Below are 18101 nucleotides of genomic sequence, written 5' to 3' on the forward strand. Positions count from 1 at the left end.
AAATATAAACCTGTCATTAAGATTCAGATTTTTTATTGTACATGTCACAGAGGGTAAGTACTCGCCGCTCCCACAGTGCTGAAAATATATATCTTTAATGACAGTTATGTTAATTTAAAAACTGTACAAGCTAACTTGCTTATTAAAATAGTCCGACAAAGAGCTTATTTAAATAATCCAACAAAGAGCTCATGATATAAATTAAGTGACTCATTCTTTTGAGATTTTTCATATATTTTTCTACAGCTTATAGTGCCTCATTCCACTCCACCATCTGTCCCTCAACTCCTAAACCCTCTACACAGAATTACCTCCCCCCTTCCTACTCCCCCACAACTAACCCCTTCTATCCTTACCATCTCCAACTGCTCCTCTCCTACTTCTATTATCCCCAACTACCTACTTCTATACATATGAAGGCGATTTGAAAATTTTGGTAAAAAAGCAAGTTAAACAACTTAACACGCCCCCCCCCCCTTTTACAAAAGCGTGGCATGGTTTTTTAGTGCCAGCCATGGCAAAAACAGCTCAGACTCTCATAGGAATTCTATGAGTCTCGGAGCAGTTATTGCCATGGCCAGCACTAAAAACTGTGCTATACTTCTGTAAAAGGGGGAGTTAGTCTCCATTGAAAGCTATACAGTTTTTTTTTTCATATCATAGGAAAAATAGCTTACAAAAAATGGAGTTCAGAGTATCTTTCCCATTGAAACACACACCCTTCACTCTATCCTTCTTTTTTTTTTTTTTTAACTGACAGCATAAACTCTTCAGAAGTGGACACTGAACTCTGATCCATGGCGTACATAGGTAAATCGTCACACCAAAACAGAAGATCCTACCTTCATACAGTAGAGACACAAGAAAGACAGAAAAGGTGACCTATGATGGTCATTTCTTTATTGTGATCAAGAAAGACTCAACACGTACCTGTTTTGGCCACTATGGCCTGCCTCAGGAGTCTACAAATTAAATAAAACATAATCTTTGACAAAAAAATGAATTTAAAAACAACCTACAAATTAAACGAGCAAATCAGTTGAATATAAATATTAAAATTAAAAATAAGAACATAAGAATAGTCATACTGGGTCAGACCAATGGTCCCTCAAGCCCAGTAGCACGTTCCCACGGTGGCCAATCCAGGTCACTAGAGTACCTGGCCAAAACCAAGGAGTAGCAATATTCCATGCTACCAATACAGGGCAAACAGTGGCTTCCCCCATGTCTCTCTCAATAACAGACTATAGAGTTCTCCTCCAGGAATTTGTCCAAACCTTTGTTAAAACCAGCTATGCTATCCACTTTTACCACAACCTCTGGCAAAGAGTTCCAGAGCTTAATTATTCTCTGAGTGAAAAAAAATTTCCTCCTATTGGTTTTAAAAGTATTTCTGTGTAACTTCGAGTGTCCCCTAGTCTTTGTAATTTTTGACGGAGTGAAAAACTGATCCACTTGTACCCGTTCTACTCCACTCAGGATTTTGTAGACTTCAATCATATCTCCCCTCAGCCGTCTCTTTTCCAAGCTGAAGAGTTCTAACCGATTTAGTCTTTCGTCATACGAGAGGAGTTCCATCCCCTTTACCATCTTGGTCGCTCTTCTTTGAACCTTTTCTAGCGCCACTATATCTTTCTTGAGATAAGGAGACCAGAATTGAATTCAATACTCCAAATGAGGTCGCACCATGGAGAGATACAGGGGCATTATGACATTCTTAGTCTTGTTAACCATCCTTTTTATAATAATTTCCAACATCCTGTTTGCTTTATTGGCCGCCGCCGCACATTGGGCAGAAGGTTTCATCGTATTGTCTACAATGATAGCCAGGTCCTTTTCATGGGCACTAACCCCCAAGGTGGACTCTAGCATCCGGTAACCGTGATTCAGGTTATTCTTCCCAATGTGCATCACTTTGCATTTGTCCACATTAAATTTCATCTGCCACTTGGATGCCCAGTCCAATTTCCTAAGGTCTGCCTGCAATTTTTCACAATCTGCATGCGTTTTAACAACTTTGAACAGCTTAGAGTCATCTGCAAATTTAATCACCTCATTCGTTGTTCCAATTTCCAAATCATTTATAAATAAGTTAAATAGCACCGGTCCCAGTACAGACCTTTGCGGCACTCCACTGCTTACTCTCCTCCATTGAGAAAAATGACCATTTAACCCTTCCCTCTGTTTTCTATCCGATAATCAATTCCTTATCCACAACTGAACTTTGTCACCTATCCCATGACTCTTTAATTTTCTCAGGAGCCTCTCGTGAGGAACTTTATCAAAAGCTTTCTGAAAATCTAGATATACTGTATCAACTGGCTCACCTTTATCCACATGTTTATTCACATCATCAAATAAGTCAAGCAAATTTGTGAGGCAAGATCTCCCTAGGCTGAACCCATGCGGCCTTCGTCTCATTAAATCATGTTTGACTAAGTGTTCCACAATTTTATTTTTTATAATCTTTTCTACCATTTTGCCCAGCACAGAAGTGAGGCTTACCAGTCTGTAATTTCCCAGATCTCCTCTGGAGCCCTTTTTATAAATCGGCGTAACATTGGCCACCCTCCAATCTTCAGGTACCACAGACGATTTTAGAGAGTGGGGCAGGCAGGCAGGAGAGAGTTAGCCAGGAAGAGGAGGCAGGCGAATAGGAGAAAAGTGGCCAAAGAGTCAAGGGGAAAGCAGCAGCAAGTGAGGGGCAGTGGTGAGAGGTAGCTCCGCCCCCCCTTCCAGCGTCATCGGCAGCTGATCCGGAGCTCCCCATTAACGGCGCTCAGCCGTTCGGCACGCATTGAAGGCGAGCGTTAAAGGCGCTCACCTTAGCAAGATCGTCTTTGCAAAGGGCCTTAAGAAGGGGCGAGTCAATGCATGAACAGCAGAACAGCCGCAGCAGTCGCAGAAGAAAGCCGCAACAGTCACAGAGGAAATCCACAGCAGACCGGCAAGTGGGCAGCAATGGAAGCAGCAGACAGAAGCAGGAAGTTGAGCTACCAAGTTTTCTGCACCGTCTGCCATATGTATGACTACCTCCCCTCTGGGAGGCGGTCTTATGTATGCACTCAATGCAGGGAATTGGAGAGCCTGAAGAAACAAGTCAGACTCCTGGAGGGCAGAATACTGGAACTGGAAGCACTTCGAGCAGTGGAGAAGGAGGACAAGGATGCAGAAAACGTCAAAACAGAGGAAACCATTGAGGAAATAGTCCGGGAGTTGGAGAAGTTCATTGAAGAGGCATACAGGGAGGCCATGGAAAATCACCATCAACAGTGGAACTGCCAAGATACACCTACAGAGAGTGAGGACCACAAGGAAGAAATGGGTGACACAGCGGTGAGATCTGGAAACAGAGGAGGGAATCCAAATGAAGACGAGTACGGTGCAAGCCAACGCCAGGATGAGGGAAGATAGAAGTACACAGAGGACACAGACCTGCGGCTAGAGAGGCAAGAGAAGATAGAGAGGACAGCAATCGTTGTGGGGACTCCATCATCAGACAAGTCAACAGCCACATAGCAGGAGGAAGACAGGATTGGATGGTGACCTGCCTACCAGGAGCCAAGGTAAAAGACACAGTGAGCCGCATCGACAGGATTATCGACAGCGTGGAAGAGGAAGAAACGGCGGTGGTGATCCATGTGGGAACAAACAACATGAGCAACAGGAACTACAACTGGGAAGTACTGAAGGACCAGTTCCGGATGCTAGGAAGAAAGCTGAAGACCAGAATGCAGAGGGTAGCGTTTTTGGAGATCCTGCCGGTACCCAGGGCTGACGAGAAGTGGCAGATGGAGCTGTAAGCAGTCAACACCTGGATGTGGCGCTGGTGTGAGGAATAAGGATTCCACTTCGTGCGCAACTGGATGACATTCTGGGGGAAGAGCAAGCTATTCAGGAAGGATGGACTCCACCTCAGCGGAGACGGAACGAGGCTACTTGCAAGCAGCATCAAGAGAGAAATGAAGTTTTTAAACTAGGAAGAAGAGGAAAGCCAACAGTCGACCGAGAGTCAATGATTCGGGAACTGGAATACCCAGAGGATACCGTGCAGGAAGATAGAGGGGAAGACTCACCGGATCTTAGGCAAGACAGAAATCCTGACAGATCGAAAGGGACACAAGAGGGAAGGAAAACTAAACTAAACCTTAGGTTTGTATACCGCACCATCTCCGCAAGCGCAGAGCTCGGAAATGCAAGAAAGTAATAGGCTGCAAACTCAAGTGTATATACACGAACACAACGAGCCTAAGGAATAAGATGGGTGAATCAGAAGCTATGGCACAAAAAGATAACCTTGACATCATTCGGAAATATGGTGGAATGAGAAAACATCTGGGACACTGTGCTACCGGGATACAAGCTATACCACCGAGAAAGAGTGGCTCAAAAAGGTGGGGGCATTGCCCTATATGTCAAAGAGGGAATTGAGTCTACCGGAGAGAACACAAAGAATAGGGCTAGTATCAGTTAGGGTGCTGATCTTTGACCAGAGGGCCGCTGCGTGCGCAGACTGCTGGGCATGATGGACCACTGGTCTGACCCAGCCAACAGTAGCAATTCTTATGTTCTTATAAGAATAAGTTAGAGTCTCTATGGGTCAAAATTCTGGGAACAAATGGAACGGAAACAAAGATCGGCATCTTCTACTGATCCCCAGGGCACTCCAAAGAAATTGATAGAGAAATAACGGATGAGATTAAATGCAACTGCAAGGGAGGCAACACAATTATCATGGGTGACTTCAATTATCCGGGGATAGACTGGAACTTAGGCATCTCCAAGTGCAGAAGGGAGACCAAGTTCCTGGATGCTGTAGGCGATTGCTTCCTGGAACAACTTGTTAAGGAAAATACAAGAGGAAACGCAATTCTGGACTTAATTCTAAATGGACTACGAGGACTGGTGCAAGGTGTAAATGTAGAGGGGACGCTGGGAACCAGTGATCACAATATGATCCGCTTCGACCTGGACACAGGGGCGAAACATCGATCCAGAACGACAGCCACAGCGCTGAACTTCCGAAAAGGGAATTACAAAGGGATGAGACTCATGGTGGGGAAGAAGATTAAGAAGAGAAAAAGCACGGTCCCTTTTTAAGGATATAGTCACTGAGGTGCAAAATCTATATATACCGCATATCAACAAGGGATCCAAGAGGAAAAAGAACAAGGAACCGGCGTGGCTCACTGTAGCGGTGAAGGAAGCGATCAGAGACAAGAAGACTTCATTTAATGAATGGAAAAGGTCAAAAATGGATGATAACTGGAAAAAGCATCAAAGCAGGTGCCATAAGGCAGTAAGAGGGGCCAAAAGAGACTACGAGGAAAAAATAGCCAAGGAGGCAAAAAACTTCAAGCCGTTCTTTCGATATATTAAAGGGAAACGACCTGCGAAGGAAACGGTGGGGCCACTGGATGTCCATGGAAAAAAGGGAGTGCTAAAGGAGGACAAAACCATCGCCGACAAACTAAACACATTTTTTGCATCTGTGCTTACCGAAGAGGATTTACACAACATACCGGTAGCCAGCAGGCTATATGCAGGAAACGAAGATGGGAAACTGACAGGGTTGATGGTCAGTCTAGAAGAGGTATGCAGGCAGATTGATAGGCTTAAAAATTATAAATCCCCAAGATCAGATGGCATCCATCCAAGGGTAATCAAGGAACTGAAAGGGGCTATAGCTGAACTGCTTCAACTAATAGCCAATAGAACATAAGAACATAAGAAGTGCCTCTGCTGGGCAGACCAGAGGTCCATCATGCCCAGCAGTCCGCTTGCGCGGCGGCCCAACAGGTCCAGGACCTGTGTAGTAGTTCTCTATCTATACCCCCCATCCCCTTTTCCTTCAGAAAATTGTCCAATCCCTTCTTAAACCCTAATACTTTACTCTGTCCTATCACGCCCTCTGGAAATGCATTCCAGGTGTCCACCACCCGTTGGGTGAAGAAAAACTTCCTAGTATTGGTTATTGGTTTTGAATCTGTCCCCTTTCAACTTTTCCGAATGCCCTCTTGCTCTTGTAGTTTTCAAAAGTTTGAAGAATCTGTCCCTCTCTACTTTCTCTATGCCCTTCATGATCTTGTAAGTCTCTATCATATCTCCTCTAATTCTCCTCTTCTTCTCCATGGAAAAGAGCTCCAGTTTCTCCAGTCTCTCAGTGTATGAAAGGTTCTCCATATCTTTTATCAAACGTGTCGCTCTCCTCTAAACCCTCTCAAGTATCGCCATATCCTTCTTAAGGTACGGCGACCAGTATTGGACGCAGTACTCCGGATGCGGACGCACCATCGCCCGATACAACGGCAGTATAACTTCTTTCGTTCTGGTTGTAATACCCTTCTTGATTATACCTAGCATTTTAATCGCTCTCTTAGCGGCCGCTGCGCACTGTGCCATCGGTTTCATTGTTTTGTCCACAATTACCCTCAAGTCCCTTTCTTGGGTACTCTCACTCAATAACATCTCTCCCATCGTATATCTGTACCTCGGGTTTCTGCTTCCTACATGCAATACTTTACATTTCTCTACATTGAACTTCATCTGCCATTTCGTCGCCCACTCCCCGTTTTTTCAGGTCCCTTTGTAATTCTTCGCAGTCCTCTTTAGTTCGAGCACCACTAAATAGTTTGGTGTTGTCTGCAAATTTTATTATTTCGCACTTCATCCCTGTTTCTAGATCATTTATAATTATATTGAATAGCAGCGGTCCGAGCACCGACCCCTGCAGAACACCACTCGTGACCCTCCTCCAGTCCGAGTAGTGGCCCTTCACTCCTACCCTCTGCTTCCTACCCGCCAACCAATTCATGTTCCAAGCGAATAGACAAGTCTGGTTGCGAAACTGCATAAATGAACCCAAACTGACTTACAATGCATTCCGAAAAGCAATAAAAACCGCCCTATTCGACAAATTCATTGACTAAAACAGACCTCCCTTAAACTAAACAAACCCCCCGTAAACGCTATTCAATCTCCCAGGAAGCTCCAATTTTCATGTATTCTTTACCCATGGAACTTAAATTAGTATGTACCTTGTTTATGTAACTTTTCTATTTTAGACTCCTTATCATTCGCTGACTGTCCAGCCTTCTTTCAATGTGAACCGCCTAGAAGTCGCCTGACTATGGCGGTATAGAAAAATAAAGTTATTATTATTATTATCTATGTACGTCTCCTTCCACCCCATGGTTCTTCAGTTTCTGAAGAAGCGATCATGGGGTACCTGTCAAAGGCTTTTTGGAAATCTAAATATACAATGTCTATGGGGTCCCCTTTGTCCATCCGTTTGTTAATTCCTTCGAAGAAGTGCAGTAAATTAGTTAGGCACGATCTCCCCTTGCAGAAGCCGTGTCAGCTTGTTTTTAGAAGTTTATTTCTTTCAAAATGCTCATCGATGCTGTCTTTTATCAGCGCTTCCGCCATTTTCCCCGGAACCGAGATCAGACTCGCCGGTCTGCAGTTCCCCGGGTCACCTCTTGATCCCTTTTTAAAGATGGGCATAACATTGGCTATCTTCCAATCCTCCGGGATCACTCCTGTTTTAGGGATAGATTGCAAACTTGCTATAGTAGTTCCGCTGTTTCCTCCTTTAGTTCTTTCAGAACCCTTGGGTGGATTCCGTCTGGGCCCGGCGATTTGTCAGTTTTTAATTTTTCTAACTGCCTGCGTACATCTTCAAGACTTACTTCCATGGATGTTAATTTAACTGTTTGGTCTCCTTTGAAGATTTGCTAAGGTTCCAGTATATTGGATTTGGCCTCTTTTGTAAATACAGACGAAAAGAACATGTTTAGTCTTTCCGCCACTTCTTTCTCCTCCTTCACTACTCCCTTCCTGTCTCCGTTATCCAGCTTTCCCACCTCCTCCCTAGCCGGCTGCTACCCTTTAACATATCTGAAGAACGGTTTGAAATTTCGTGCTTCCTTGGCTAGCCTTTCTTCATATTCTCTTTTGGCTTTTCTAACCACACGGTGACATTCTTTTGAATACTTCCTGTGCTCGTTCCAGTTCTCCCTTTTTCCATTTCCTGAATGAATTCTTCTTATCACCTATCACTTTCTTCACTTCTTTGGTTATCCACGCCAGGCCTTTTGTTTGATTCTTTCTGCACCCTTTTCTGAATCTTGGGATATGTAGATTTTGCGCCTCGATCACCGTGTCCTTGAATAAAGACCAGGCTTGCTCTACAGTCTGCCATTTCTTTGAGGTGTTCCTAAATTTCTTCCTTACCATTACTCTTATCGCTTCATAGTTTCCTTTCTTGAAGTTAAAAGTTGTCGCTATGGTTCTCTTTCCCTTCAGTATTCCTACTTCAACTTTGAACTTGATCATATTGTGATCACTGTTTCCCAATGGTCCCACTATTTCCACTTCCTTCACAGGTCCTCTTAGCCCATTTAGGATTAGATCCAGAGTGGCATTCCCTCTCGTCGGTTCTCTGACAAGTTGATCCATGAAGCAATCCTGTATAGCCTCCAGGAATCCGGTCTCTCTAGCACATTTTGAGCTTCCAAGACTCCATTCTATCCCGGGATAGTTGAAGTCTCCCATAATAATCGTGTTACCGCTTTTGCATTCTCGCTTCATCTCGGCTTCCATTTCTTCATCAATAGCTTCGGTTTGCCCAGGTGGACGATAGTACAGGCCCATCTTTATCTCAGGCCCTTTCCTTCCTGATATTTTAACCCATAGCGATTCCAAATTGTTGGTTGTCGCTGCTATGTCCACTCTGGTCGAGTGTATGCTTTCCTTTATGTATAGGGCTATTCCTCCTCCTTTCTACCTGACCTGTCCTGGCAATAGAGTTTGTACCCCATTTGTTTTCTTCATTCCACCATGTTTCGGAAACCCCAATGATGTCTATGTTCTCAGTTTTGGCCATGACTTCTAATTCCCCCATTTTGTTCCTTAGGATCCTTGCATTAGTATAAATGCAATTTAGGTCCTGGTATTTTTTTTGTCTTAATTTCCTTTCTGTCGATCAAATCGGGATGGATTCCGGAAGACTGGAAGGTGGAGAATGTTATGCTGATCTTCAAGAAAGGTTCAAGGGGTGATCCGGGAAACTACAGATCGGTGAGTCTAACCTCGGTACTGGGAAAAATGGTGGAGGCACTGATAAAGGATCGCATCATTGCACACCTTGATGGACATGATCTGATGAGGACCAGCCAGCATGGCTTCAAAGGAAGATCTTGCTTGACAAACTTGCTGCACTTCTTCGAGGGAGTAAATAGGTGGATAGACAAGGGTGACTCGGTCGACATTGTATACCTGGATTTTCAGAAGGCGTTCGATAAAGTTCCACATGAATGACTACTTTGAAAAATTGCGAGCCATGGAATCGAGGGTGAAATATTCATGTGGATTAAAAAAATGGCTGGTGGATAGGAAGCAGAGAGTGGGGGGTAAATGGACAATACTCGGACTGGAAAAGCGTCACCAGTGGAATGCCACAGGGTTCGGTGCTTGGATCCATGCTATTCAACATATTTATACTAAACTAAACTAAACCTTAAGTTTATATACTCCACAGAAGTAGAGCTCGGCACGGTTTACAAGAACTTAAAAATGAGAAAGGGTAGGAAAAGGTTTACATAAGTTTATAGATCGAGTGGTAAAGTAAGGGAAAAAAGAAATTACATGGTAGAGAAGAGCCAGGTTTTTAGTTGCTTGTGGAATAAGTGGAGGGAGCTCAGGTTCCACAGCGGGATAGTAAGGTCATTCCAGAGACCTGTGATTTTGAATAGAAGTGATTTTCCCAGTTTACCTGCGTGGAGAATACCATGTAGGGAGGGGAAGGATAGTTTTAATTTATGGGCGGTCCTGGTGGAGTCAGGGCACGAGGAGTTGAAGGAAAGTGGGATTAGGGAAGGAAGGATGCCGTGAATAATCTTAAAAGCCAGGCAAGAGCATTTGAATTGGATTCTGGAAATCACTGGGAGCCAGTGAAGATTGGCCAGGAGTGGGGAGACGTGGTCAGATTTACGTTTTGCAAAGATCAGCTTGGCTGCCGTGATCTGATTAAGCTGGAGTCTTTGGAGGCTTTTTTTTTGTTAAGCATAGGTAAATGGCATTACAATAGTCAAGTTTGGAGAGGATGATGGATTGGACAAGGACGGCGAAATGTTTTTGGCGGAAGCAAGGTCTTGCTTTCCTTAGCAAGTGGAGGCTGAAAAAGCATGATTTTGTCAAGGAGTTGAGGTGGTCGTTGAGAGAGAGAGAGGAATCGATAATGATGCCAAGGACCTTGCTTGAGAATTCAAGGTGTAAGGCAGCGCCTGAGGGTAGTGCGAAGAGGGTGGGCAGGTGTTCTAACTTTGGGCCGAGCCAATCTGGAAATTGGTACAACGAGTGAGGTGATTAAATTTGCAGATGATACAAGTTATTCAGAGTAGTGAAGACACAGAAGGATTACGAAGATCTGCAACGTGACAAACATGCTCGAGAAATGGGCCGCAACATGGCAAATGAGGTTCAACGTGGATAAGTGTAAGGTGATGCATGTCGGTAAGAAAAATCTTATACATGAATACAGGATGTCTGGGTCGGGACTCGGAGAGACCCCCCAGGAAAGAGACTTGGGAGTACTGGTTGACAAGTCGATGAAGCCGTCCACGCAATGTGCGGCGGTGGCGAAAAGGGCGAACAGAATGCTAGGGATGATTAAGAAATGGGATTGGTACGTGGGATCTCTACTTAGGGGAAGTTAGGGGTGGGTCATTAGTGTGGGCAGACTGGATGGGCCGTGGCCCTTTTCTGCCGTCAGTTTCTATGTTTCTAAGAAGGGGATCATGAACAGATCGGAGGGGATTATCATGCCGCTGTACTGGGCCATGGTACGCCCTCACCTGGAATACTGCATCCAGCACTGGACTGGTCGCTGTACATGAAGAGGGACTAAAATGGTTAAGGGGCTGGAGGAGTTGTCGTACAGTGAAAGATTAGAGAAACTAGGCCTCTTCTCCCTTGAAAAGAGGAGACAGAGGGGACATGATAGAAACATTCAAGATACTGAAGGGAATTGACTTAGTAGATAAAGACAGGTTGTTCACCCTCTCCAAGGTAGGGAGAATGAGAGGGCACTCTCTAAAGTTAAAAGGGGATAGATTCCGTACAAATGTAAGGAAGTTCTTCTTCACTCAGAGAGTGATAGAAAACCGGAATGCTCTTCTGGAGGCTATTTAGGGGAAAACACCCTCCAGGGTTTCAAGACAAAGTTAGACAAGTTCCTGCTGAACCAGAATTTATGCAGGTAGGGCTAGTCTCATCTTGGGCACTGGGAGCGGACTGCTGGGCACGATGGACCCAGCAGCGGCAATTCTTATGTTTGAATTCTTTTAGTACCCTGGGATGTATACCATCCAGTCCTAGTGATTTATCACCTTTTAATTCGTCAGTTTGGCTCGGTGTATCTTCCAGATTCACAGAGATTTCTTTCAGTTTCTCCGAATCATCACCCTTGAAAACCATTTCCGGTTCAGGTAGATCTCATACATCTTCTTCCATAAAGACCGAAGCAAAGAATTCATTCAGTCTTTCTGCTATGGCCTTATCCTCCCTGAGCACCCCTTTCGCTCCTTGATCATCCAACAGTCCCATAGATTCCCTCACAGGTTTTCTGCTTCTGATGTACCTAAAAAAATTGCTATGAATTTTTGCCTCTTTTGCAAGTTTCTCTTCATATTCTTTCTTAGCTGTCTTTATCAATGCTTTGCATGTAACTTGCCAGTGCTTGTGTTTCTTCTTATTTTCTTCATTCAGATCCTTTTTCCATTCTTTAAAGGATGTTTTTTGGGCTCTAATAGCCTCTTTCACTTCACTTTTTAACCACGCCGGCTCTCGTTTCCTCTTCTTTCTACCTTTGCTGATATGTGGAATACATCTGGTCTGGGCTTCCACGACGGTATTTTTAAATAACATCCACGCCTGGTTTACAGTCCTAACCTTTGCAACCGATCCTTTTAGCGTCTTTTTAACCATTTTCCTCATTTTATCATAGTAGCCCTTTCGAAAATTAAACACCCCTACAGTAGATTTCTTTTGCAACGTTACTCCCGGTATGAACTCAAATACGATCATGTTATGATCACTGTTTCCCAGCGGACCCAACACAGCGGACCCTATACTATGTCTTACATTCCACTAAGGACAAAATCTAAAATAGCACCCCCTCTTGTCTATATGTGCAAAAAAGAGCCCTTGCTTGGTATTTATATAACATATGTATAAAAACATAAAATTCTGAAATAATGGTTATATAGTAAACAGTATAAACTGAAAATGCAGTTTTCAAACACATCTGGGCAACAAATGCATTTGAAGTAAAATTATGATAAACCTGTTAGTTGTGTGCAATGTTGTATAATAGTATTTGTATGACTAAAACATACCTGAATCTTTATAAAGAAATGTACGTCACATATACTTTAAGCCTGCAAAAGAATGCATTCAAAGACCAATCAAGACTAATATTGTTTAAAAAGGAGAAAAAGTAAAAAAAAAAAGGGGGGGAAATGAAAAAAAAGAGAAGAGTGGAAAGAGAAAAAAAGGAAATAAGAGAAAAGTAGAAAAAGGAAGTGTATCTTGTTACTGCAATTCTCAAAGTGGAAGTATATTAAATAAAATGTGAATCATAAAAAGCTGAAACAAAGAGAAATAAAACATGATGGTAAAATGACTTAAAACATAATATTAGTTTGATATATAAAACAATAATAGATGGGTTACTACATATGTTGATAAGTCTAATCTATATCTATAATCTAATATAATAAAACGCTAGCCGCGAATGCGCACTCACTCCTGCGTGTTCCGTTTTCCGTGCGCTGTAGGGCCCCGCAGGTAGGAGTGCGCATGCGTGGCTACCGTTTTATTATATTAGATATTGGCTGCTGGTAGGGGCTAGAGTGATGCTGAATCTCAAGGTATTGCATGGAATGGGTTCAGTTTAGGGTTGTTTTTATCCTGTTGTTCGGTCTGGCCTGCTCCCTGCTCGCCTTGCCGTATTGTATTTTTAAGCTGAAAGATGCGGCGATGGCTCCTCTCACGATCCCCGCCTGCGTCGGACTTCCAACGCAGGTGGTGATCATGAGAGGAGCCGCCGCCGCGTCTTTCAACTAAAAAATACAATACGGCAAGGCACGCAGGGAGCAGGGCAGACCAAAGCTCTGAATTGAACTGCCAGTTGGCCGGTTTCCCTTGCCGGAGTTATTTTTCAGTTTACAGGTGCCGCCGCAGCTCCTGTCACGAGCCACACCTGCTTCAGAGAAGACTTCCGATGCAGGCGGGGATCGTTAGAGGAGCTGCGCGGCACCTTTAAACTGAAAAATAACTCCAGCAAGAAGATTATGGGGATGGAAAAATCCTGCTGCTGCACAGGGAAATGGAGGGGGAGGGAATGCTGTGGCTACTGCACAGGAAGTGGGGGGGAGGGAAAAAAATGCTGCTGAACAGGGAAATGGAAGGGGAGGGAATGCTGTGGCTACTGCACAGGGAAGTGGGGGGAGGGGAAAAAATGCTGCTGAAAGAGAAATGGAGGGGGAGGGAATGCTGTGGCTGCTGCACAGGGAAATTGGGGGAGGGGAAAATGCTGCTGAAAGGGAAATGTAGGGGGAGGAAATGCTGTGGCTACTGCACAAGGAAGTGGGGGAAGGGGAAAAAATGCTGCTGAATAGGGAAATGGAGGGGGAGGGAATACTGTGGCTGCTGCACAGGGAAGTGGGGGGATGGGAAAAAATGCTGCTGAACAGGGAAATGGAGAGGGAGGGAATGCTGTGGCTGCTGCACAGGGAAGTGAGAGGAGGGGAAAAAATGCTGCTGAACAGGGAAATGGAGAGGGAGGGAATGCTGCTTCGGCTGCTGCACAGGGAAGTTGGGATGGAAAAAAATGCTGCTGCACAGGGAAATGGAGGGGGAGGGAATGCTGCTTCGGCTTTTGCACAGGGAAATAGGGGGGAGGAAAAAATGCTGCTACACAGGGAAATGGAGGGGGAGGGAATGCTGCTTCGGCTTCTGCATAGGGAAGTGGGGGGGAAGGGAAAAATGCTATTGCACAGGGAAATGGAGGGAGAGGCAATGCTGCATCTGCTGCACAGGGAAGTAGGGAGGGAGACAGAAAGAAAGGAAGAAAGACACAGGGGCAGGGAGAGAGATAGACAGCCAAAGGGGGCCAGGGAGTGAGACAGACAGAAAGAAAGACAGCCGGAGGGAGAGAGACAGAAAAAAAAAAAGACAGGGATAGGGAGAGAGACTGAAAGAAAGAGACATATATTCTAGCACCCGTTAATATAACGGGCTTAAAGACTAGTGAAATATAAGAGCTGTATTCAGAATGAATCAGACTGTTTTGTCAATAATTTTAATATGTTTATCTCACCACCCTTGGATTTAAAAGCATTTCTTTAACGTAACTTATGACCATTTAGATTGTTAAATGTAGATAAAAATTTGTGGTGATGAACCTAATCACACATGCTTAAATATATACATTAGGATATCTTTCCTATGAGCCCAAACAACTAAAGGCTTTTCTTGAAAATAAGCGTTAAGTACAGGTCCAAATTAAGGATACGAGGAAGAAAATGGATAATAAGTTATCTAATGTGAAGTATGGAAATAATGAGACAAGTAGTTTGAGACGCCTTTTTCATTTTTATATTTTGTAGTTTTTCCTATGTTTGATCTCTTGGGAAATGCCTCCTTACCTTAAAAATCTCTCTCCCCAATATTGTTGGCTTATAGGGGAATTATAGCCATTTAAATTTTGTAGTGTATGAAGTTTTTCTTTATCTAACTTTTGTTATGTAATATCTGATATGGCTTATTGATTTCTATTACCTAATGCATTAATATGTTATATTTAAATTTAAAATTGAAGAAATAAATACAAAAAAAAATAAAAAATATATATATATATATATATGCACACACATTAGGATCACCACAAATTCAAAATAGAAAGCAAAAATAAGGTGTTAATGAAAAAAGACAGCTCTTAACCACACAGTTTAGAAAGCATGGATTTTTGTCCACATTTAACAATCAAATGGTCATAAGTTACGTTAAAGAAATGCTTTTAAATCCAAGGGTGGTGAGAGATACATATTAAAACTGACAAAAACAGTCCAATTCATTACGAATACAGCAATTATATTTCATGATAAAGTTAAAGACTTATCAACATATGTAGTAGCCCATCAACTATTGTTTTACACTTCTCCCTCCGGATCCACAGGGGTTAGGGGCAGAGCTGGCCTGCGAATATTAAAAAACCGTGAATAATATTTGGGCCGGTTCTGCCCCTAACCCCCGCTTCCCCCGGCTTTTTTAAGCCCTGCAAGCCCCCCCCCCTTAAGCCTTACCTGGTGGTCTAGTGGGTTTTCGGGGCAGGAGCAATCTTCCTATGCTCCTGCCCCATGCAGATCGCTCATAGGAAATGGCTGGCTTGAGCTCCTGTCGAGTCCGGTGAAGCAATGGAACATAGTTCAGGACATAAAGGTTAGCACCCATGGGCCCAAAGTACACCCCCCCAAAGTTATAACCTAGTGAAAGGGAAACTGCGCCTGCAACTCACCCCTGACTTCATCCAACAGATTGACATTCATCAGCTTTGATTTGTTTAGATTAACTTTAAAGCCGGAGACCCCACCATATTCCCAGAGTTCCCCCAGAATACAATCAGTGAACGAGCCAGGTCCTGAATGGTAAAGAAGATATTGTCGGCAAAACAAGCTTAACTTATATTCCCCTCCTGCAATCCAAACCCCTTGAATGCTCACATAGACATGGATGCATTAGGCCAAGGGTTGGATCGCCAGCGCGAACAAGATCAGCGACAGAAGGCATCCCTGCTTAGTTCCTCTTGACAAAAGAAAGGGTGCAGAATACCCTCCGTTCAGCTTTACACATCCCAGCCGATTCATATACAACACTTGAATCCACACCTGCATACAAGGACCTAGTCCAATAGATTTGAGTACCTTGAACAGATATGGCCACAAGATTCTATCTAAGGTCTTTTCCGCATCTATAGAAAGAAACACAGTGCCCTTTTACAGCCTTCGAACCCTCTCCATTATATTGAATACCTGTCAGACATTATTCCCTACTTATCTCCCTTCAACAAACCGAGATTGGTTAGGATGAACTAAACGTGGACCCAGCTATATTATGTTTTAAAGTCATTTTACCATTATTTTTTATTTCTCTTTGTTTCAGCTTTTTATGATTTACATTTTATTTAATATGCTTCCACTTTTGAGAATTACAGTAATAAGGTACGCTTTTTCTACTTTTTTCTCTTTCCACTCTTCTTTTTTCATTTTCCCCTTTTTACAATTCCTCTTTTTTAAACAATATTAGGTTTCTACATCTTGATTGGTCTTTGAATGCATTCTTTTGCAGCCTTAAAGTATATGTGATATACTGTACATTTCTTTATAAAGATGTTTTAAATTCATACAAATACTATTGTACAACATACACACAACTAACAATGCCCAGATACGTTTGAAAACTGCATTTTCAGTACACTGTTTACTATATAACCATTATTTCAGAATTATGTTTTTATACATATATATGTTATACAAATACCAAGCAAGGGCTCTTTTTTGCATATATAGAACAGTATTGCATTTTGATTTTAGATATGTTTAAAAGTATTAACTTATTTTTATTTTTAATATAAATATTTATTTATATTATATTCAACTTATTTGCTAATTTAATTTGTATGTTGTTTTAAAATTTGTGGGTTGTTTCTATTTAGTTTTTTTGTCAAAGATTTTGTTTTATTTTATTTATAGACTCCTGAGGCAGGCCATAGTGGTCAAAACACATACATGTTGAGTCTTGATCAAAATAAAGAAACTGAGCATCACAGATCACCTTTTCTGTCTTTCTTGTGTATATACAGTATAGGTCAGGGGTGTCAAAGTCCCTCCTCGAGGGCCGCAATCCAGTCGGGTTTTCAGGATTTCCCCAATGAATATGCACGAGATCTATTTGCATGCACTGCTTTCATTGTATGCTAATAGATCTCATGCATATTCATTGGGGAAAATCCTGAAAACCCGACTGGATTGTGGCCCTCGAGGAGGGACTTTGACATCCCTGACCTATACTGTATATACACAAGAAAGACAGAAAAGGTGATCTGTGATGCTCAGTTTCTTTATTTTGATCAAGACTCAACATGTATGTGTTTTGACCACTATGGCCTGCCTCAGGAGTCTATAAATAAAATAAAACAAAATCTTTGACACGCCCCATTCATACCCCCCCCAATCAAGGAAGTAAAAAGAACAAAACTACACGACGGCCTCCTAGCCACCCAAGCCGCAAGACTGGACAACCAGATCTCCAACCTCTTGATGACCACCCCAGACTATAGGACGTTCAGAAAAGAAATAAAAACCAAACTTTTCAAGAAATTCCTGAAACAGCAATAACATCACGACCGTTTAGTAACTCTAAAACTGACATTTGATCTACCCACTACTGCACTAATAATAACAAAAGAACTTCCACTATGACCACCTATTAACTCTTTGACAAACCACCTCACCCTCAACAACCTGCTAAATGTTTATAAGACCTACAACTTACCTCTCTAGCTAATCATTGTAACTCTGTCTTTTTTAAACTAACCTTTTGTAATCCGCCTTGAACCGCAAGGTAATGGCGGAATAGAAATCCCGAATGTAATGTAATGTAATATAGGTGAATCCCAGATTGATAGGGTGGGTGGCCGGATTCGCATGGAGTGTTATAAGAAAGAAGATTATCAAGGTAAATAGCTAATCTTCCCTTCTGTTATACAAAGTATATGAGTCCTGACAGTTGGTGGCGTACTAAAGCAGTCTCCTGATTCTAGGATAGAACAGATGAGCCCGCCCTTAATAGAGGACCCAAATTATGTATCCTCTCTCGCTGCTACATTCACTCTATAAAATTTTGTAAATGTGTGTAGAGTGAACCACGTAGCTGACCTACAAATATCTTCAGGAGAAATTGCCTGCATCTCTGCCCACAAAGACGCTATGCTTCTGGTAGAGAGTGCTCTCACAGATATTGGAGACCGTTTCCCACAG

General features: G+C 42.8%; 1 protein-coding gene across 3 annotated transcripts in view; it reads right to left on the bottom strand.

Annotated features, from left to right (window-relative positions):
- Nucleotides 1-18101, bottom strand: part of LOC117361380 — a 138110-nt gene that overhangs the window by 76749 nt on the left and 43260 nt on the right. The gene's annotated exons all lie outside the window — the stretch shown is intronic.

Source organism: Geotrypetes seraphini, chromosome 5, assembly GCF_902459505.1.
Source record: "Geotrypetes seraphini chromosome 5, aGeoSer1.1, whole genome shotgun sequence".
Taxonomy (NCBI): Eukaryota; Metazoa; Chordata; class Amphibia; order Gymnophiona; family Dermophiidae; genus Geotrypetes; species Geotrypetes seraphini.